Source organism: Desmodus rotundus, chromosome 1 (assembly GCF_022682495.2).
Source record: "Desmodus rotundus isolate HL8 chromosome 1, HLdesRot8A.1, whole genome shotgun sequence".
Taxonomy (NCBI): domain Eukaryota; kingdom Metazoa; phylum Chordata; class Mammalia; order Chiroptera; family Phyllostomidae; genus Desmodus; species Desmodus rotundus.
Genome location: NC_071387.1, coordinates 198,965,124 through 198,987,351, shown reverse-complemented (window position 1 = coordinate 198,987,351; position 22,228 = coordinate 198,965,124). Strand labels below are relative to the sequence as shown.

General features: G+C 39.4%; 1 long non-coding RNA gene and 1 pseudogene across 4 annotated transcripts in view; one reads left to right on the top strand and one right to left on the bottom strand.

Annotated features, from left to right (window-relative positions):
* Nucleotides 1–22,228, top strand: part of LOC139440383 (uncharacterized) — a 238,925-nt gene that overhangs the window by 18,422 nt on the left and 198,275 nt on the right. Inside the window, exon 1 of one of the 4 annotated variants that reach the window (XR_011650603.1) lies at nt 6,173–6,239. The exons of the other annotated variants lie outside the window; for them this stretch is intronic. This is a non-coding gene — a long non-coding RNA (uncharacterized lncRNA). Of the gene's footprint in view, nt 1–6,172; nt 6,240–22,228 lie in introns of those variants that run through there. 4 annotated transcript variants of the gene reach the window in all.
* On the bottom strand, nt 390–1,500 carry LOC112321118 (peptidyl-prolyl cis-trans isomerase D pseudogene; annotated as a pseudogene).

Genomic DNA, 22,228 nt, shown 5'->3' with positions numbered 1-22,228 from the left:
GCTTCACTCCACTTTGTCATAGTTCTGGCAGCGTCTGTCCACCACCCTGCGAGGCAGCTGCTCCTTCAGAGTAGTGGCAGCTCTCTCCAGGCTCCGGGAACACTATTCTCTGTTCTTCAGGCCTAGGGATAGTTGTGGGCTTCCTGCCCTTTAGCCCCTGGGTGCTTTATGGTCCCTTGTTGGGCTCCTCTTCTTCTTCTTTTTTTTTTGTAGTTTGTAACACTTTTATTAAGACTGAGCAGATATCAGTATTTCTGAACTGTAAACAATGGGAACTGAACTAACAAAGCAAACACATTAAGCAACATATACATTAGACAAAAACCCTTCAATTTTTTTACTGCCTTTATACATCAATGTGTAATATTTAAGTATAAATAAATTCCTTATTAAGCAAACTGTTTTGCATATGCTGCCTTCTCTTTTTCTTTCTGTGCTTTTATCTTCTCTTTGACTTTCAGCAATTCTGCCTGGATAGCTTTATCTTCCCATGCTATCTCCTGAGCTTTCTTTTAAGATCAGCCAATGCTTGGTTGTGTTCTTTTAATCCTTGCCATCCTTGAGCTCTACAGTATAGTACTTTGGTATTTGATGGGTCTATTTCAAGAGCCTCCAAACAACTGTCAATAGCTCCCTGCCAATTTGACATCTTCATTTACAAGCACCAATGTTCAGCAAGCAGCTTAAAGCTACAGGTTGCAGCTTCAATCTATCTACTTCCTCAGTTACAGCCTTTGAACTTTCCATGGGTCTTAAAACTTTTGAGTATTTTTTAATGGCCATATCCCAGTTCTGGTATTTCAAACATGTGTTTCCAATGTTTTTCAAGTCTTCCGTTATTAATAATATTTTACATCTTTTAAATCTATATCTGCATCTTCGGGGAAATCTGGATGCCTGTCACTCGAACCATCTTCTGGGAATATTCCCCAATCATCCCCTTCCTTCAATTCTCTGCATTCTGCAATAACTCACAATTTGGCAGGTTTTTCACCTTTCACTTCTACATTTTCCAGAATTCTTGCCACACCCATTCCTTTAATTACTTGGCCAAATACCACAGGTTTCCCATCCAAATGAGGAGTCGGAACTGTTGTGATAAGGAACTGAGAACCATTTGTATTGCTGCCCAAGTTTGCCATGCTCAATAACCCTCCCCCCAGTCATGCTTATAGTAGAAATTCTCATCTTCAAACTTTTCACCATAAATACTTTCTCCACCTGTCCCATTCTGACTTGAGAAGGCTCCACCCTGATCATAAATTTCTTAATAATTCAATGGAATAAGCATCCTTTGAAATGGAGAGGTTTCCCAGTGGTGTGTCCAATGCCTTTTTCTCCTGTACACAATGCACAAAAATTTTCTGCAGTTTTGGGTACAATATCCACAAACAACACCAAAACAATTCAACCAACTTGCTCTCCTCCAATGTCCATGTCAAAGAAGACTCGGGGATTACTGGGGTTGGAGAGCTTAGCTTTGGGGGATGGGTACGACATGCTGACTTTCAGATGCATTTGGAAGCAGGTTTGGAGTACCTCGTGGCCTCCTGGTAGCTGAAACTCGAAAGCAGCTCTTTCAGCGAAGACCCCCTTGTTGGCCTCTTATCCCAGCCCTTCAATCATTTCTTTTCAGTCAGATTGCTTAGACAAGCTAACCATCCCCTGTCAGGATTTTAACAGATGTGCTCTGGTTCTTGGACAAGTGAGATGATTGCTCTGTCCCTTTATTCTCTTGATCTATAAAATTGGATAATACCTATAGTGTCTACCTTGAAGGGTTGTTAAGAGGACCAATACCAATACTGAATTTGTACAGTGTCATAAAAGTGTAAACTCTGAACAGCAAATCATCAGCTAATGTTGAACCTCTGTCTAGCTTTCTTCAGATACTTGATGTGGTTTTCATACCCTGTCCCCATGATAAAGTGACAAAGCTTTGGGAATGCAGTCTCAGCTGGATTAAAGGCAGGCAGAATCAGGGAACGTAATCCTGGACTCTGTGCATTCCCAAACTAAACACAAATCCCCCTTAGACTCACTCTGCTCTCCTCCTCAGCAGTGTGTGATTCAGAGCTCGGAAGGCAATGTAGAACATCTCGATGCACCTTTGTTTCTGCCCTGCATTTTTTTTACCCTTGATAATGACTTTGGCAGACATTACTCTTTATAGTGCAACTTGTGTATATCTTGCCCCTCTGTGAGATTATAAAGCTTCTTTATAATGTTTCTAAGGACCATATCTTATATTTCTTATGGCTCATAGTAACTCATGTACTGTTAAGGATATACATGATAAAGTAGAAATTGAATGGCTGAGTGTTCAGTGCACGTGTGTGGATACTGGGACTCCCAAACCTGGCGATGGGCATCTACTGTTTTATGTGAGAGCGTATTCTCCCTGATGAGCATGACCCTTTCTTCACATGCATGGGAAGTATTTGTTTAACAAATGAAGATTTTATAGCCATGTGCTGGACCTTATGAATGTATTATATTGTATGAATTGGTATATGCGGGATTTAACATCTGAGAAGAAAAGTGCCTCTTCCTCATTCTCATATTATAGGTTGGAGCCTAGTAAAATAAAGCAAAATAAATGCTGATGATAAAAACAAGTAACGACTTGCCATCCCATCTTTCCAAAACCAATTAAGAAAACTATTGCTACACCCGAAGACCATGTAAACTTAAAGCCACACGTGGAGGGGAAACAACTTTTTAGAATAATAGGCCTGGGAATAGTGACTGCTGGTTTAGCCACAGAACCAGCTCTAGGGACGGCACACGGACAATGGCACAAGAGGTGTTTGGCTCGTGATCCTTCCTTTCTTTGTTTTCTCACTCCAGAGAAACCTTGCTATTTTTTGTTCCCACATTCTCATTCTTTAAAAAATAAAAAGAGAGAGACATAACTTAGATAATCAGACACCATATGAAAGGCTCTTGGGAAGCTTGGACTGACCCTACCAATTCCTCTCAGAGAAAGACAATGTAAAAACAAAGTCAACGGCCTAGTGAAGAGATGGCATAAAAGTCCCTTAGCTTGCTGAGGTCTCTAAGGTACTGAGGAAAGTAAAGAAGTGCTTAAACACTAAAATATCTTTGGTAACTTGGAGTGGCCAGAAGCAGAAGATCGCAGGAACATATGTACGCATGCACAGCATAAATATGGAAGAACATACCTAGGAGTCACGGGAGATTAGCAGCTGACCGGAAGTAACATCTCAGTGCAAAAGTACAGAAGAGGGCAGAGGACTGTGGGGAAATTCCATGAGGAGAAGAGAAGATACAAGCATGGTAAATTCCTAAATCAATTTGGTGCAGACAGTAATGCCAGAAAAGTTTAGAAAATGCATGGAACCATCAGGGGACATTCCTTCGGGGACGTGAGTCTGACACTGGCCTCTGAAGACTTGGATTGGTGTAAATCAGAACAACAGGGTGATGAACTGCCACACACCTTCCTATGGGAGGATTCCTACATTAAAGCCAAGAAAACTGTTCGAACAGAAGGGCCAGTCAAAAGGAAAGAGGTGATGTTAGATAGTCTTCTCTCCTTCGCTCTACTAATGCACACAGACTCCTGGGCAAAGAGCATCAACCATCAGCCAGTCCTCCAGATTATCAGTGGTGAGGAAGCGGAGGAAGCAGTCAGTCAGGGCGTTCTCAATGGAGGGGATGATGAGAGTATCTTAGTCTGCTCAGGGTGCCGTGTCAAAAGCTTGGACTCAGTGGCTTAAACAGAAATTTATGCCAGAACCATCTCATCTTTTGGGTGACATTTTATCATTTAGTGGTACTTGAAAAAAAAATTATTTCTCACAGTTCTGGGGTTGAGGAAGAAGAGATCAAGGTGCAAACAAGTAGTTTCATTCTCAGGCATCTTCTCTGGGCCGCTGCCATCTTCCTGCGTGGTTCCATAACCTCTGTGTGCACTGAGAAAGAGAGTGAGGTCAGGTATCTTCCTCTTTTTATTAGGACACTAATCCCACCATGGGGACCCCATCCTCACGACCTTATCTAAACCTAATTTTCTCTCAAAATACCCCACCTCCAAATGGCCTCACATTTGGGGTTAGGGCTTCACTGTATGAATTTTTGAGGGCAAAAACATTCCATCCATAACAGAGAGTAAGTCAAGTTGCACAGACGGACACTTGTCCTTTTAGGGGCATCAAGAGAAGCTGTCACGTGAGAGAGGAAAAAATAGACAAAGAACGAGAAGAATAGTATAGTCCTAACTTCATGGCTATTTAAGAAACTGCCTAGAAAAATAAGTAAGAATTTGTGAAATATCTAAGGGTGTATTCGATCAGCCATAGTAATCAACTAATTACCTAGGGATTGCTTAGCTAGACAAAAGAATCAGAATATGCAAAAGAAAATTGGTTAGGAAAAAACAAATGTGGGGTCTGATTTTTGCATCTAGAATTTAGAATTAATTTCATGGAAGGAGGAGATCATAGGCTCCTATCAGGATGTCTGGTTGCCAGGGAAGGACGCTGGAGGGTGCTATAGATATAACCTTTCTCACAGAGGGCCAGGAATCAACAGCAAAGAGATAGCTTCAGGCTGAGAACAAAATGATCCAAATTTACAGGGCAGGACCCTGCAGCACAGACCTGGACTGCTAAAAAGAGGTGACTACATTGTATGTAGTGGAAATGATAGAAATGGTGTAACATTAACACTCTGGGTATGGGGTTAGGGCAAGGATGTTCTTACAGAGTGGGCTAAGAGTCCTAATCTAACCGTTACCCAAATGGCTGGTGAGACAGCCAGGAAACAGATTGTGACCTAGATCACAATCGGACACCAGTAAAGAGATCGGAGTCATCCCAGGACCTCTTACTGCTAAGCACAGTCTCATTATAAACAGGAATAGCCTTTCATGTAGTGCCTTTGAAATTCTATTGCTTTTGAATATCCATTTTTTCCCCTTTTCTAGCCAAGTGGTAACATAGAAGGGCCACTGAACTACTGGGGATCTAATACAAAGAGGAAGAGATTAAAATATGTTTGATGGGTGGAGTGGACTGATTTCCCTGTGTAGTGTGGTGCACCACAGACGTTAAACCAACTCATACATAATCAGCAAGCAGTCTAGATGCATACTCTTACTTTGTCCAAATGTGAATTATTATAATATTAAGACTAATTGGAAAGTACACTAATAAAATAATTTGAAATTATATAAATTTAGGGGAATGTGAGCTATAAAGTTTAAATTTGTATTTTTTCCATGCCTCTAAACATGTCATATTTATTGGGATAAATTCCACAAGTAGTTTTCAAAGTCTTATAAAAATAGTCAAACTTTTTACTTCTACTAGACCCTGGAATCTACATTACACTGTGACCTCATTATGAGATAGTAAAACTGAATTATTTAAGGTAATTTGAGTAAGCAGAGAAGACATATATATACATATATCCTATACATGTGTTTCTTTTTTCCTTTGAAATTTGAACTATTTTTCCCATTCTTCTTCCTTCCTTTCTTTCTTTCTCTTCCTCTCTTTCTCTCTCTTTCTTTCTTTCTCTCTCTCCCTCTCTCTCCCTCCCTCCCCCCCCCCTCTCTTTCTTTCTTTATTTCTTTCTTTCTTTCTTTCTTTCTTTCATTCTTTCGTTCTTTCTTTCTTCTTCCTTCTTCTATTTGCTAGGCTTCAGAGCCTATCATAGCAATTGTGGAGTTTTTTTAATCTCCAGAACAGCCAGTGTAAACTAGAATTTAAACTCTACCAGCCAAAGGCTGACAAATAGTCTCAGAATGTAGTGTGTCTGCCAATGTCTGTTACTTGAGGATAGATGGATTTGGTTCTGATGTGATCACTTTCTGTTGGCAGTAGGGAGCTGTTATGAGACAGAAGGTGCTAGGAAACAAACAAGATATTTGCTTATTTCAAATCAGAAAGTCCATAACTTCTTCATCTAGAGCAATTTTAAACAATTAAAACATTATTAAAGATGGTAGATTTGAGTTTTATAGATGTCCTTAGCTAAAACCTTTTAGCTACCTTATCAAAGAGGGTTATTGAAAAGCACTCACAAACAGATGATAACAAAGAAGGCAGCTGGCCAGATACACCAAGGCCAGAAGCAAAGTGAATTCAGGGTGCAATCACTGCCCTACCAGACAGGCTCGCTCAGTTTTTCTGACCTTTGTCGTAGAAAGTTGCCCGAGCAGAGCTGGAGAGTTTTGGATCACAGAAGTTGCCCAGCCCATGCTAGGTGAGGTAGGTGTTCACTCTCAATTCTCTACATGTTTTTTAATCTGGAACAGAAAAGCCTAGGCCACTTTTAATGGAGTATGTATGAGGTTGAGGAGGCAAACGTGCTTTCTTGACTGGTTGGACTTGCTGACTCTTGAGTCCGGCAACAGAGTGGATAGATTCATTCAGGACCACACTGTGTGTGTGTGTGTGTGTGTGTGTGTGTGTGTTGAAACTTGGAGTACAAAATTAGTGTTGCATTAAGTTTGGTTTTACAAAATCCTAGAATTTCCAAGGCCATCTACTTCTTTCTAAAATGCTGCCCTTAATGTAAACTACAGTCAAAGGCTGGTGGTACCTGTAAGGAGGACTTGAAGTTTGAACAGCCATACTTCTAAGAAATGTGAGCAACTGAATTAAAGCATATTTTTTACTCAGTTTCTTTTCTATCAGAGATTAAACTCTAATTAAATATGAAAGCATATAACTATTTCTAAATGTATGGCTAAAACTTGACATTGATAAAATCTACCAAGAGCTACCTACTTGGCACGGATTCTTTTCAGAATGTTAATGCAGTCAATAAGAAACCTAATATATACCTTAATTGACTTTGAAATTCTCTGTAGAAAATAGAAAACTCATGCAGAGGAGTGGTGGAGACAGGGAAGAATTAGGAAGGAGTAGGACATGAGGAGTGGACACTGATGTAGAAGCATTAATCAAACTTTGATTTTCTGGACTGTGGTGTTTGACAAGAATACAAAGAATGGCAAGTGATAAAGTGGTTCTGTATGACTGAGAAGGAAAAGCTCCTGAGGATTCCCTAATATGTTTCAGAGGCTTTAAACTGATTTTCTTCCCCTGAGGCCAGATTGAAAAGAAGACATGAAGTGTAACACAGGGCCCTGCTGGAAAGGCTGCCCGGCTATTCTCAGCCATCCCACATCCCCCCAGGTGTGTCTCCCACTCCTTCAAAGACACCCCTCCGCCAGCCATACCGAGCTACTTCGAGTTTCCTGAATCAAGCACCATCAAGCACTCTTTACTCCATGCTCTCTCTGCTTGGAAGCTCTTCCTCCTTTGACTGAAGGGCAAATACTCCTTATTTTTCAAGACTTAGAACAAATACCTCTTTTGCTATGGAAGCTATCTCTGACACCTTGTCAAATTTTACTGTGAATCACACTAAATGTACTGTCAAAATTATTTGTGTATGTGTCTTCTCTTCTAGAATGTTCAAAACAGGCAGGAACTGTCTTAGTCATTTTTTGTGTGTAACTCATAGTAAGTGTTCAATAAATTCCTGTTAAACAAGTGAGTATTGAATATTATGATTTCAGAAAGACATATGGCTGTTTTTCATGATGTAATTGTGAACAAAATAAAGAACCACAGGCTGGATTAAGTAATAGTGGATTTATGATTGGTTAAATCACTAACTCAAAAGGTGATCCAGCAGTATGAGTTGGAGGGAAGTTGCCAGTAAAAGACTTCCTTTTGTCTAAAGTTAATCCTATACTGCATAATCAGTGACTTAAAGAAAGAAATAAAAAAAGATTAAAATTAATTTATTGCATTTATTTAACTCCTGGTAGCCTTAAAAGCCTTAAAGTTCTACAGTTCCTAAGGTATGTTATGTGCTTTGCTATACTAACTAATAGATTAGCTTTGTGGTTTATACATTACTTTTTTTCAATTATGTTATTAGTTTGAATTTTGAAGTAAAAATGAAAAAAATGTCTGAACTTTCAATTGTGAGGTATTTCTCTCTGTGTCTTTGTTGTTTTCCCCTTGATGCCATCTGAGCATCAGTAAATTCTTACAGGTCTTATTTTTATCTTTTTATTTTAAGTATTTTGTTAAATAAGACACAAGACACTGAATTTCTTCAATATTTTAGATGGCTTTGGAGTCCAAAGAGAAATGTTAGCAGATGAAAATAATAATAAACCCTTACATTGTTGAGAACAGTCAGACTCTTCTGGAAAATATGTGAGTTATTTCACTTAAGAACCTACTTTGGAAAATAAAGAAAAGAAAACCACCCTCTCATGTGGTCCTCTTGGCCCAGAATGTAGACAACTCCATTCATTCTGAAGTCTTGCTAGTTGTGACCATCGCAAGTCTGCTTTCTCCAGGCCACGAGAGGAACTCTGTGTCTGGGTCTGCTGCCTGGTTTGCATGCATGGTGATGGGCACAAAGAGAAACCGTTTACTCATGGCGTTAGGGCCGGTTAGGGATTGGAGGCCTAATTTGGTTTAGAGATTTTCAGACCTGACTGCTCACCAGAATCACCTGACAGCTTTTAAAATACCGAGTTCTAGCCCTCATCCCCTGAGATGTTCTAGGAGGGGTATTTAGATAATAACATTTATTAAAGCGTCTAGACAGTTTTGATGCCCAGCCAGGTTTGGACACCATGGATGTGGCCGAGCTTCCCAGAGTGTCAAATGCACACACTGAGGCGCAGAGGTGAGGTGACACTCTGCTGGTGATGGGCAGAGCCAGCGTCAGCACCCAGTGCTCCTGACACACGGGCTTCAGTGCGTCCATGTAAACCACAGGAGCACAGACAGTGTTTTCAGCTGCCTGGTTGATATTTTGTCACCTTTTGTAGTTATAGGAAGCAGTGCAATAGTAAAGGGAAAAACATGTGAGTATAACCAAAGATTCAAAAGACTCCCATGAGAATCTGGTAAAATGATAGGTCGATGCTCCATAAATTGTAAAGGGGGCATACCAATAAACACATAATAAGGTATATGCAGGGGAAGTAAAATCATCATATGAAAAAATTTTAAGAGGAAAATAACACTTTCAATGAACTTGATGCTGCATTAATATTGCTCAGACCTTTTTTCCATCTCAGTTGGAGAGGCATGATGTACAGGCGAGCGGGATGCTCTAGGGGTACTTTGTGGTTTGTGTTGTTCCCTAAGAACTGTAGACCAAATGCTGAATCTTGAGTTCAAGCTCTTCTAATTATTTGCTACTTAAGTATTCCGAATTCCAGTCCTATTATTTGTTAAGTTAGATCATTATAGAAGATTACAAAAGTTAGCTTTGGCTTTAATATTGTGTGATGATTTTCTCTCTGCTGACTTTGCAAATCTTTTTGCCATCTTGATTTCTCCTATTTTAAAAAATATTGTGTTTATTTATGTGTAGACAGAGGGGAGAGGAGAGAGAAAGAGGGAGAGAAACATCAGTATGTGGTTGCCTCCTATGTGCCCCTTGCTGGGAACCTGGCCCACAACCCAGGCATATGCCCTGACTGGGAATCGAACCCGAAGCCCTTTTGTTTGCAGGCCAGCACTCAACCCACTGAGCCACACCAGCCAGGGCGATTTTTCCCATTTTCTATCTCTGCTTTGAGACTTACCCATTTTCATCTCATTTACTATTCTCTTTTTTAATCAAGAAATATTTATTAAGCATCTTTTTATATATTTTACTCTGCCTAGTACTTGGTATATAAAAGTGAAGAGTATGGAGTTTCTGACCTTAAAGGACTCACATTATAGTCGGGCAGAGAGCCATGTGATAAACACATTATGATAAAATATGGTAAGGGCTACAATAGTGACACATGGGAAGTGTCACGCTAACATACGGGAGGAGAGTAATTCTCGCATGAAGATGAAACACACATGGGGATGTTGCTGAAGGTTCATAAAGACGGGGGATTTGAGTCGGATGTGTGGAACAGGTCAGAGTTTTGGGGAGGAACGTTCCAGGTGAAGTATGGTGCAAAGTGTGAAAGTTCTTAGTCCGCTGAGGGAATGGCCAGGAAATCTAGAGTGGGAACTACAGTTTGCTATAAAGTGTGGGGTACTCAGGATGAGAAAGGAAAATTAAAAGGAAGACTCGGGCAAGGTGAGAGAAACATGGTAAGATTTGGGTTTGAGAAAGACTGCAGGGGCAGCAATGTGGTTGTGTTGAAGGGGGATAGAATGGAGAGGGCAAACCAGTCAGGAGAGTTTGCAAATAACTGGGACCAGAGATGAAGAGAATCAGAAGTAAGGTGGTAACATGAGAGCTGGCGAGGAAGGGGGATGTTAGAGAGATGCTCGGAGGTAGAATATCTGGGATGGGGGAGTAGCTATTGTCATGATGGAGAAGATGACTTTGAGGTTTCTTGTTTGGGCAACTGTGAAATGTAGTGCCTAGTATATTGGTTTTGGTTATTTTTTGGCGTGGTAAAAAGGAGATATTCGTATATTAGTTACCCAGCCAGAGTGTCTAGTGAGCTGTCTGAAGTAGAAGTTTGATGTGCAGGTGGAAGAAGCAAAGGGAATGGGTGGGCTTGCCAGGAAGAATAATTAAAGTGAGAAGGTTCTCCAGCATAGGAATCTGAGCAGTACCAACAATTGAATAGGTGGAGAAAGAGGACTCAAGGAAAGAGGGTGAGTAGTAGCAGGAGAGGTGAGTAAAACCACAGCTAAACAGAAGAAGGATGCTGTATCAGCCACCAAACGATTGTTCCTGCAGAGTAGTCCCAGCTGTTGGATGCCACTGGGAATGGACCATTAGATTTGACTGTTGAGGGGTCGGTTTTGTCAGCTTTGTGTGGAGGTTGGTGGTATAATAGCAGCAGAACTTAGACTGTTCCAGATTGAGGAATGAAGGGAAAGTGAAGGCATGGAAGCAGTGAGTATAGATCACTCAGGTGGTGACAGAAAAAAGGACAATATGATGACTCTTATGACAATAAGAGTGAGCGACTTGAGCAGGTTCCTTCCTAAAACTAAATTAGCACAGCCACTAAGAACAAAGAAACAAATCTAGATGTAGCCTAATGAATTTTTTCTTTCTCTCCTTTTCACCTCCCTTCCTCCTTTGAACTTACTTGATTTTAAGCCTTTCCCTTTTGCGGAGGGATACCATTAACACCAGTTTCTAAAGGATCATTCATTATGCAAGGCCCTATGCCCTCAGGTTCCCATTTGTCTCTTTCCCACTGTCTCTCCTCCCCATCCACGCTGGCTCCATTGCTGTTGCTGAAATGTACTAGCTATGTTCCCATCTAAACTTCTCTGCATTTCCCATTTCTTCTTCCTAAAGTGCCTTTCCACCGTGCAGCCACCTGACTCAGCTCTCACTATATCAGCTCCCTGCTAAGGTATCACTTCATCACAAAAGCCTGCCCTGGCCATCCACAGGGCTCCTTCCTCTAGCTGCTGACATCCTTACTATATTTTCCTTCCTACACTGCTCATAACCTGGCTTCCTTCCTCCCTCCCTCCCTTCCTTCCATCCTTCCTTCCTTTCTCTCTTCCTTCCTCCCTCCCTTCCTTCCTTCCTTCCTTCCTTCCTTCCTTCCTTTCCCTTCCTTTCTTTTCCACTTATTATAGAATATAAGCTCCAAAGGCACAAGGTATTTATTTCTAGCTTCTGGTATATTCTGTGGTTCATAGTAGACATTCAATAAATATTTTTTAAAGAATACCAATGCAGGATGGCTTTAATTGAGGGTTGTTAGAATATATATTTGCATTCACTATTCTTTTATGGAATTAATATTAGGATTGCTTCCCAGAGTCCCAGGTATAAGACAGTGTAGTCTTTATCCTCTTCTCTACTTGATATTTTGGTTGCTGGTATTCTTGTTTTCTTTATTATTTAAATGCATATAGGTCAGAAAGATCATACATATTGATGAGCAACAGGCTGGAGTCTTACTGAGTACATCTCATGAAATATTTATTAGTTAATTGGTTGATGACTGCTTAAACCACAATTGGTTGATAACTGTGCGTGGGTGCTTATGGGTGTGTAGGTAGATGGGAGGAACTGTATGGGGGACTGTATGCTGAGGAGAGGTGTGTACAAAGAAACAGCAGCATCTGGTCTATGAAGAATTTATGGACATATTATATGAAAAAGGCTTATGAAAGCATTGAAAACTTATGTTCAACAGCACTTCTGAGCAAGATGCAAGGCCCCGTGCAGGAAGGGCAGAGAACCACTTCTATTAAAGGACTTACAGTCTAGTGAGAGATACTTATGTGGACACCCCACGCCATGCTACAAGGTTGAGGGTACTAAGGCAGCAACGGGAAAGCAAAGTGCTCTCAGAGCAAGCAGAGTGGAGAAGGAAGTACAAACTAATGGAGGGGACTATGTGACTATGTCACTTATTAGTAGTAGCTAAAGGACAGCAATTGTTCAGCATTTAGGTTTAATTAGGGAAGGCTACTGAGGGGCTGGGAGGAAAATGGGGCACCCACTGAGTACAAAGGGGAGAATGCCTATTTCCTGTGTACCCTTCCTATGGCACAGATGCTGCTCTCTCCCAGGCTGCCCCTCGTCAAGTGGGCAGCAACCCTAGAGGATACGCATATGGTCCTTTATGTTCTCTACACTCTTGACAAGGTTTCTCGTAGTTGGATATAGGAGCTCCCAGGTTAGGACATTTGTTGCCTACTGGGGAAGTAAACTAAGAAACTGGCTACCTTGTTGTACGGGGAGCTTGCTGGGTAATTTTAACACTGTCTGGCAGTGCCTGGGAAGAAATTCATGTGGGCCCTCAATCCCTTTGAAGACAGGAAAACCCAAGGAAGGACGTGGGTTTGTTTGCTCTTCTACCACTGCCCCTCTCGGCCCCTCGGTGTGTGAAAAGGTTATCATTCCTTGGTTTTCAAGGTTTTCTCTCAGGAAAATTTTTTCTTTTGTTCTATTTATGCCACAGGCCCAGACAAAGGCACTCAGCACCCCAGTTCTGGAGCAAAGAGCAGCCACACTCATGGGGAGCTGAGCCAGTTAGCCTGGCATGCACTGGCTTATGTCCTAATTGTAGAAAAGTAAACAAGATTGCTTTTGATTTATAAACACTGGGAACAGAAAATCCTTACCTCCACTAACCGTGCTCTTGTTTTAACATGAAGCCAGAAGTGAGCTAGACTATAAACTCGCCTGTCTAAAGGAAATAAGGTTTCCTCCTCATTGTTTTTGCTTTGGCGAGTTAGAGGACTGAGTGGGAAATCAGGGTGTGAAAAAGAGGCCGGACACAATGGCTCTGTCTGCTGAATTATTTTTCATCTAGAATTTAAATATTACCTCATTGCACATTTAATAGCAGGGAAATGGACTTGAGTCACAGCACTGAGGGCTCGGGCAAGGTCCGGTGTCCTGGGATAATCTGATGCATTTTATTCTGCATGTATCTGAATATTTGCAGAAAGAAAAGAAGTGGCTGGAGCAGCATGTTGGTCCTGACAGTAGGAGAGAGAGGGAGAACACAGACAATGTAGTACGCATGTGTATGGTGCGGGTCGGCGTACCCACGTGCATAGGAGACAATTACGCAGACCACTTAAGAGTTTAGGTGCTGACAACATAGTACTTGGGCTTGAAATTTTTCACTTAATAGCTGTGTAGTCCTTAGGCAATTTGCATAGCCTCTTGAAGTTTCTGTTCACCTCTCTGAGTTTACTCCTTCCCATCTGTAAAGCTGGGACAATAATAATACAAACCCAATAGGGGTTTTTGAGTAGTAGATAAAAGAGTTCACGTGGAGCACTCAGCCTCCTGTCAGGGCTCAGCAATGGGAATCATCATGGTGAGTAAACATGCCTACTGAAGCTGACACTACTATTAGACAGAAGTAAGGGTGTGAATGCGCGGGGTGTGTGTTTAATGCATTTGGTGAGCGGAGCAGGGGAAATACTTTTCTTTGCTTTCTTTCCCGTAACTGATACCACTACTAATGATAATATAGTTTCTAACAATATTGAGCCTACTAAATATCAGAATATTTTCTAATACACGTTTTATTTTCGGACAGTTTGAGATTTACAGAGAAGTTGCAGAGGTAGTACAGAGTTCCATATGTCCAGAGTACACACTATCAACATGACTGACTCATCTCTGTCGATGTTCCCGTTGATCTCCGGGCTGACGGAGTGTTTGTCCGCTTTTCGCGCTGTAGTTATTCATTCCCCTCCCCCACTCCATGCGGTATTCTTCTGAAGGAAGTTACTTTGTGTGCCCTATGCTTGAAGAATGAAGAGCTAACCTCCACTTCCTTGAGGGCAGATTACCTACATAAATTATTTGGAATTCTTCTATACAGGACATTTGTCACCCCTCCCCATTTCCTTATGTATCCAAGTGTTTATTAGTATCACTATGGGCTCATGAATATTTATTTATACTTGGAGTGATAATCCAATACTACTTGATTCATTTTTTGTTCAAATTGTTTTAGGTTGGCCATCAGGAGTTCTTTTGCTTTATATGTCCCTTTGACAGATCTTCACATCCTTCTTTTCTTTCATTTTCTTAAAGCATTCTTTTATTTTCTGGCATTGCAGGGTATTCCTAGGTTATCTTGTATAGATCCTGCTTTTGCCCTGAATCAACCATATCTCTAAGGAGCCTGGTTCCTTTAAATGGAGAGTGCTATTAGAAACAAGAATTACGGTACTCACATGTGCTCATTGCTCTTGGGGTATTGCTCCTTCGGGGCCCTCTCAGCAATGCTAATATTGTATATACACGTAGCCATAAATTTTTCTATGTACAGGGTGGGGCAAAAGTAGGCTTACATTATTATTATTTATTAATTATTATATTATTTCTATACAAACAACTGTAAACCTACTTTTTCCCCACCCATATCCTTCTTTATATTTTTTTGAGTGTGGGGATTGTTTTTTATTAAGATATAATTGATACATAACATTATAATAGTTTCAGTTGTACAACGTCATGATTTTATATATTGTATATATTGGGAAATGATCACCACAGTAAGCTTATTTTTAACATCCATCATGACACATAGTTACAAACTTTTTTTCTTGTGATAAGAACTTTTAGGATTTACTTTTTTTTTTTTTAATCCACTCATCTATTGATGGGCACTTAGGTTATTTGCATAACCTAAGGTTGTGGGCACTTAATTTATTTCTTTCTGAATTAGTGTTTTGGGTTTTTGGCTAAATCCCCAGAAGTGGAAATGTGGGGTCATAAGGCAGATCCATTTTTAATATTTTGAGGAAATTCCATGCTGCTTTCCACAGTGGCTGCACCAGTCTGCATTCCTATCAGCAATGCATGAGGGTTCCCCTTTCTCCACATCCTTGCCAGCACTTGTTATTTGTTGATTTATTGACCATAGCCGTTCTGACAAGTGTGAGGTGATACCTCATTGTGGGTTTAATTTGCGTTTCTCTAATGATTAGTGATGAGCATATTTTCATATTTCTTTTGGCCTTCTGTATGTCTTCTTTGAAGAAATGTTTATTCAGTTCCTTTGCCCATTTTTTAATTGGATTGTTTGTTTTTATAGTAGTGTGAGTTGTTTATAAATTTTAGATATTAACCCCTTATCAGGTGTATCCATATCCTTCTATATTTGAAGGTAAGCATACATCCGTACTGATGTGTCCAGCTCCCATTCATTATTAAGGGATCATTGCTTTGCTTGTCTGTAACCCCCCTTCAAACAGTGGGAAACCTGGCTTCTGTCATCAGCCACGCATTTACTTAATTGTTCACTTCCAGTATACATGGAGAGTGGTTTCAGAAATGTTAACCTGCACCCTATGGGAAAGCTTTATCACCTGGAGTACAGTGTTTACGTACAGATCTTTTTGCTTTTAGTCTTACAGAATCTACTCATTTACAAAGTTACTTAGGTCAGTTCCCTTTCCATCCATTCAGTGAGGTGGTTTCATTCATTCATAACACAGTGTGATTACTGGATCATATGTTAAGACCAAGTTTAGCTTCTTAAGAACTTTCCATACTGTCTTCCAAAGTGTCTGTACCATTTTACACTCCACCAGCAATGAAAGAGAGTTCCTGTTCTTTGCAAGTTGATCAGCAATTAATACTGTCATTTTTTGGATTTTATACATTTTAATAGGTATATTGTTCTTTTAACTTGCATTTCCATAATGGAAAATTATGTTGAGCATTTTTATGTCTTTATTAGCCTTTGTATACATCTTCTTTGATAAGAGATCTGTTCATATATTTTATCCTTTTTAAAATTGGGTTATTCATTTCTCTCTTATTAAGTTTAATAGTTATCTACAAATTTTGGATATAGTATTTTATCAAATATTGTGTTCTGTAAAACTAAAAGATTTTATATATCTTATTTTTAAATTATATTAATTATATTAATTTTATATTGTATTAATTATATTATATTAATTATATTAATTTTTTTCAATTACAGTTTACATTCAGTATTATTTTGTATTATAATAGTTCCAGGTGTACAACATATTGGTCAGACAATTATATATTTTACCAAATATTCCCCTTGATATGTCTAGTTCTTCTAATATCCTGGAATGTCATTATGTTCATTTTGCAATGAAGAAATGAATCTCAGGGATAGTAACTTGCCTAAGGTCACTCCTGTGAGTTGAGTTTTTCCCCCCACCCAAAAAAGATTTGTTGAAGTTCTAATCCCCAGTACCTCGGAATGTGGACTAAATTAGAAGTGGAATCATTGCAGATAGAATTCGGTAGGTTTAGATGAGCTCATGCTGCAATGGTAGTCTCCTAACTGGGTGCCCTTAGAAGAAGGTGGCCGCGGTGAGACAGGGACAGGCAGGGAGAACGCCGTGTGATGACAAAGGCAGAGATTAGAGTTACGCAAGTGCACACCAAGAACCAAAGACTGCCGGGGAGCCGCCAGAAGCTGGGGAGAAGCAAGGAAGGGTTCCCATACAGACTTCAAAGGGACCTGCTGACACCTTGATTTTGACTTCTAAACTCCAGAACTGTGAGATAAATTTCTGTTGTTTTCAGTCACCAGTTTGTAATATTTTCTTATGGCAGCTCCAGGTAACTAATATACAGTCACTCGACTAGCAAGTGACAGAAATAGAATTTGAAACCTAGCTTATATTAATCCATATCCCATGCTCTTTTCTAAATGGAGGAATTTCTGGAATGTTAGGTTAGATGTCTATAAATATGACTTGCCTAACTGTTGAATACAGGCAGCAAATGATAATTACAGGAGCAGATATAGTTGGGTTGGAAGTGAGACTGGCTAAATTTGAGCAATGAAAATGAAGTTAGGGTGTACAGCTGTTTAATCTTGCCTAGTCCTGCCTCATCCCACCTGGCCCTATTCCTCAGTCTAATTACTGCCAAGTAAGTACAATGGGTTAGGAAGAAGAAAACAGATTGTTTTAACTTTGGGGTTGGAGGGAAAGTGGGGAGTAGACGGACATCTTGTGTCGTCTCAATTGCACTCAGAGATTGCTGGCTCTGTTACTCGGTTGCCAAGAGATACTTATTTCCTTTTTGGGAGGTTCCTAAAATCACTCCTAAATTATTCAGTGAGTGCTAAAAATGTGCTAGGTACATTGGAGAGGTGATGATTATAAAGTAAATAAAACATCCAGTTTTAGTAATCAACAAAATGAATATGATTTGTACATATTTTCTCTCATTTCATAGGTTATTCATTCTGCTGATGGTTTCCTCTGCTGTGCAGAAGTTTTTTAGTTTGACGTAGTCCTACTGGTTTATTTTTGCTTTGTTGCCTTTGTTTCTGTTGTCAAATCCAAAAAAACAAATTATTGCTAAAACTTATGTCAAATTGCTTATCTCCTATGTTTTCTTCTAGGACTTTTCTTCTAGGGCTAGGTGGTATGTTTTCTTCTAGGACTTTTATGGTTTTCAGTCTTATGTTCAAAGTTTTAATCCACTTTGAGTTTATTTTTGTATATGATATAACATATGGTTTCAGTTTCATTCTTTTGCCTGTGGCCGTCCAGTTTTGCCAACACTATTTATTGAAGAGACTATCCCATTGTATATTCTTGGCTCTTTTGTTGTAAATTAATTGACCTTAAATGCATGGTTTTATTTCTGGGCCCTCTATTGAGGTATATGTCTGTGTCTGTTTTATGCCAATACCATACCATTTTGGTTACTACAGCTTTGTAATATAGTTTAGAATTAGGAAGTGTAATGCCTCCAGCTTTGTTCTTTTTTCTCTACATTGCTTTAGCTATTTGGGGTCTTTTGTGGTTTCATACAAATTTTAGGACTGTTTTTTCTATTTGTATTAAAAATGCCATTGGAATTTTGATAGGGACTGCACTGATTCTGTACATTGATTTGGGTAGTATGGACATTTTAACAACATGAATTATTGCAATCCATAAGCACATAACATCTTTTTTTTATTTGTGCCTTCTTCCATTTCTTTCATCAATGTCATAGTTTTCAGGGTACGGATCTCTCAACTCCTTGGTTAAATGCATTTCTAAGTATTTATTCTTTTTGATGCTATTATAAATAGCATCTCAATTTCTCTTCCTGATAACTCATTTTTAGTGTATAGAAATAACTATTTTTTGTGTATTGATTTTCTGTCCTGCAACTTTACCAAATCCATTTATTAATTCTAATATTTTTTTTTTGGTGGAGTCTTTAGGGTTTTTATATATAATATCATGGCACCTGCAAATAGAGACAATTTTACTTCTTCCTTTTTAGTTTGGATGCTTTTTATTTTTTTCTTGCCTCATTGCTTGGATTAGCATTTATAATACCATGTTGCATAAAAGTGGTGAGAGTGAGCATCCTTGTCTCATGCTTGATCTTAGAGGAAAAGCTTTCAGCTTTTCCCTGTTCAGTGTGATGTTGGAGATGAGATTGTCGTATTTGGCCTCAGGATTTTCTCTTTCAGTGTAGGTGTTCCCAACACTGCTCCATCTTCAGGTTTGCTTCACCCTCTCTATTGACTCTGTGGGTGATCTCATGATGTCAGCCACTGTCTAATTCCTCCGGTACTGACTTTTATTCTCAGTTTTGGATTTTACTTATAGCTATAACTGCACAGCTCCAAATCTAATTCAGTAACTTTAAAATTGAACTAATTCTTCAAACCTTTTCCTGAAACTCCTTCTATATTTATCTCATTTACTGCATTTATCTCCCAAAAAGTTTCTCATATTTAAAAAAAACACTAAATCAACATTTATTTTTCTTCTTCTATCTCTTTTGCCTACTCCCAATATCTATGGTCACAAAATCCTATACAGTTTATTTTTGAATATGTCTCAAATTCAGCCCTTCACCATCTCCACATGCATGTCTATTACAGGTATTAGTGAAACCTCATAGGTCCCAGGCAACTGCTTTAGGCTTCTAAATAGAATTCCTGGGTCTAGTGTCTCCTGCCTTTAGTATCCCTGCACACTGATGCTATGGGATCTTACTAAGTCAGAAGTGTTCAATGGCTTAATTCTAGAAATAACATGGTGTGAAACTTACTTCCTACTCTGGCTCTTGTCTGACCTCTCCAGATTCTTCCACTACCATATCCATTCTTTTCCCACATCTTAAACTTAAAGCTACACAGTATTTAATACTTTTCATGAACACATCGTGCTGTTTTGCTACTTTGAGATATTTGGACACTTGAGATATTTGGATACTTTGAGATAAATATACAAGAATTTATGTTTGAGAAAAAACTAACTTCCTCTGACTAAAAACCCTCCATTCTTTCAGTCCTCACTTGCATACTAACTGGTATAACCTACAATGTGCAAAGAAAGGACTTTGGTAGTGCTAATAATTTAACATAATAATTTTCATGCTATCAGTAAGTTTCTTTATACTAAGCAATTTACTCATTTTTACCTTCATTAAAAATATAAACATTTTGGGAAAAATAAAATAAGTGTTTTATACATTAGTGCGGCTTAATTCATAAAATTGTATTCCCCAGTGACAGGAAGGCCGTATGAGAAGAAGAAACAGTGATGGAAGTGTAGAAGGAATCAAAGGACAAGGAAATCAAAGTGGATGCTGAGAATAAATGGCCTGTTAAAGTTCCCTCTAGCTTGGCAGAAATGCCGTAGTCCACAAGCAGTGTAAGAGCCCCTCGGCTGGGCGACAGCCGGAGAAGAGACTTGTAGGCACAGACAAGGCTGACTGACTGTTCCTGAGATGTGTCAGATATCAAAAGTAAACTTAAGTCCAGAGTTTTAGGGGGAAAATGGGCAAGAATGTGCAGAGCTCTTTTTGGAATATGGTTTTGTGGTCGAAATTCCTCTGTGTATGTAGGAGGCCGTTTTAGGTAAATATTAAGGTTAGGGTAAAGAATGGGACAATTTGGGGGGAACCAGGTATCTCTGGAGAAAGTATGCGATTTCAGAGAGACTTCACAGGAAAGAGGAAGATGTGGGGCACAGGCCTTTTTTCAGTTGGAATGGATCATAGAAATAATTTAATTTAGCCCTCTCATTTTGTGGACAAAGCAAATGAGATCTTAAAATGTTAAATTTCTTTAATATATCAGTCCTCCTGCTGCAAGTGAGATAGGAAACCCCTCCAGTCCATTCTATTTTTCCACAGATAAAATTAATCCCAGGATATTGCATATACAATGAGAACAATAGTTGACATTTGCATAGAGCTCTGTTTATAAAATTCAGGGCACAATATTGTCAGAGAGTGCATACCAATGTGTGACCATTTAATTTATTATCTGAACCAGAATACATTAAAAAAATTTTTTTATCGTTGTTCAGTTACAGTTTTTCTCCCATTACTCTCCCCTGCCCTACCCACCCCCACCTCTCACATTCAATCTCCCCTCCCCCCCCCCCCCCCCCGTTATCTTTGCCCAGGGGTCCTTTATACGTGTTCCTTGACTTGACCCTTCCCTTTCTTTTTTCCATTATTCCCCTCCCCCCTCGCCTCTGGCCATTGTCAGTTTCTTTATTTCCATGTTTCTGTGAACCAGGACACTTTCGAGAATGAGAGGAAAGGCTACAAATAATTATGTGAAAACAACAGGCATAAAATGGGAGTGTCCTCTGCAACCCTGGATATGTGGTCACCTGATTACCACCTAATCACAGAATTACCAAGGCCAGGCTCCAGGTTGATTTACAATGCAAAACCCCTTGTGGGCTGTAATGGGCCAATAGAGCAGTCTTGAAGACCTCAGTTGCTAGAGTATTGGCTACGCTAGAAGACCAAGGCTGAATTGCCCCTGGAATCAGCGGAACCAATGATGTGCAGTTCGCCAAATGAAGTGGATGAAATAAAGACATTGAACCTATAGAATTAAATCTCTGGAAGAGGAGAGAGAGATAAGAAATTGAAACCTGTATGTTAACATAATACTTATTATTTAATTACTATTAAAAACAAAATGTGTAAGTATAAACAAATATAATACCCATCTCTTCTCAGAGCACATATTTGAAATATTTTAACCAGCAGTGAAGATAATATGCATATACTTACACATATCCCCTCAAAATCTCCAATGAGGTCACTGAATCATATGCATATAAATCCTATACATTAAGGGGGTCAAATCAGTACAGAATACACAACAAGTTAAGGGTTCTGTGTTCCTCAAAGCTTTCTAGCCATAACATTTCTTTCTCTGAGGTTAACTGAAGGGTCAGACAACCATAGCTGACATTAACTTTGAGAATGACATTACATCTAGGTTTCCTTTGCTCTCATCTCTTACAACTTAATACTGAGCTCATTATTAATTGAAGAGAAATGTAGTTTTGTACTAGTTGCTTGCAGTTTCTATTCTACTATGAGGAGAAATGATCAAAACTATATTTTTAAGGATGAACAGCTCTATGCCTATTATCTCACAGATGTGTAGCACTTTACACTACAAATGCTTCCATGCACATTAGCTTCTTCAAATGCCCCACGGAAATCTTGGGAGGTAGGCGATATTATCCTTCTTTTAGAGATGAAGAGTCTTAGATTGAGAGCTGTTGATTCAGTTCTCAGTCAGAATTGGAATACTGATTTTTTCTTCTGCATTTTGGTTTAGCATTTGTTTATAAGGTCTGTCCTGGAAAAGTCCAGCCATTGTTAATATAACAAGAAAGTTCTGTGCAACATCAATGTAACCTGGCAGCCAAGTAAAATGGACTGGAATGCACAGGCGTGAACAATGACAACTTCACTGTGCTGGTCAGTGGGGGCGGTAGATGCTATTGAGTGAGCGTGTGTACTGTGTGGCTGTGGTGTT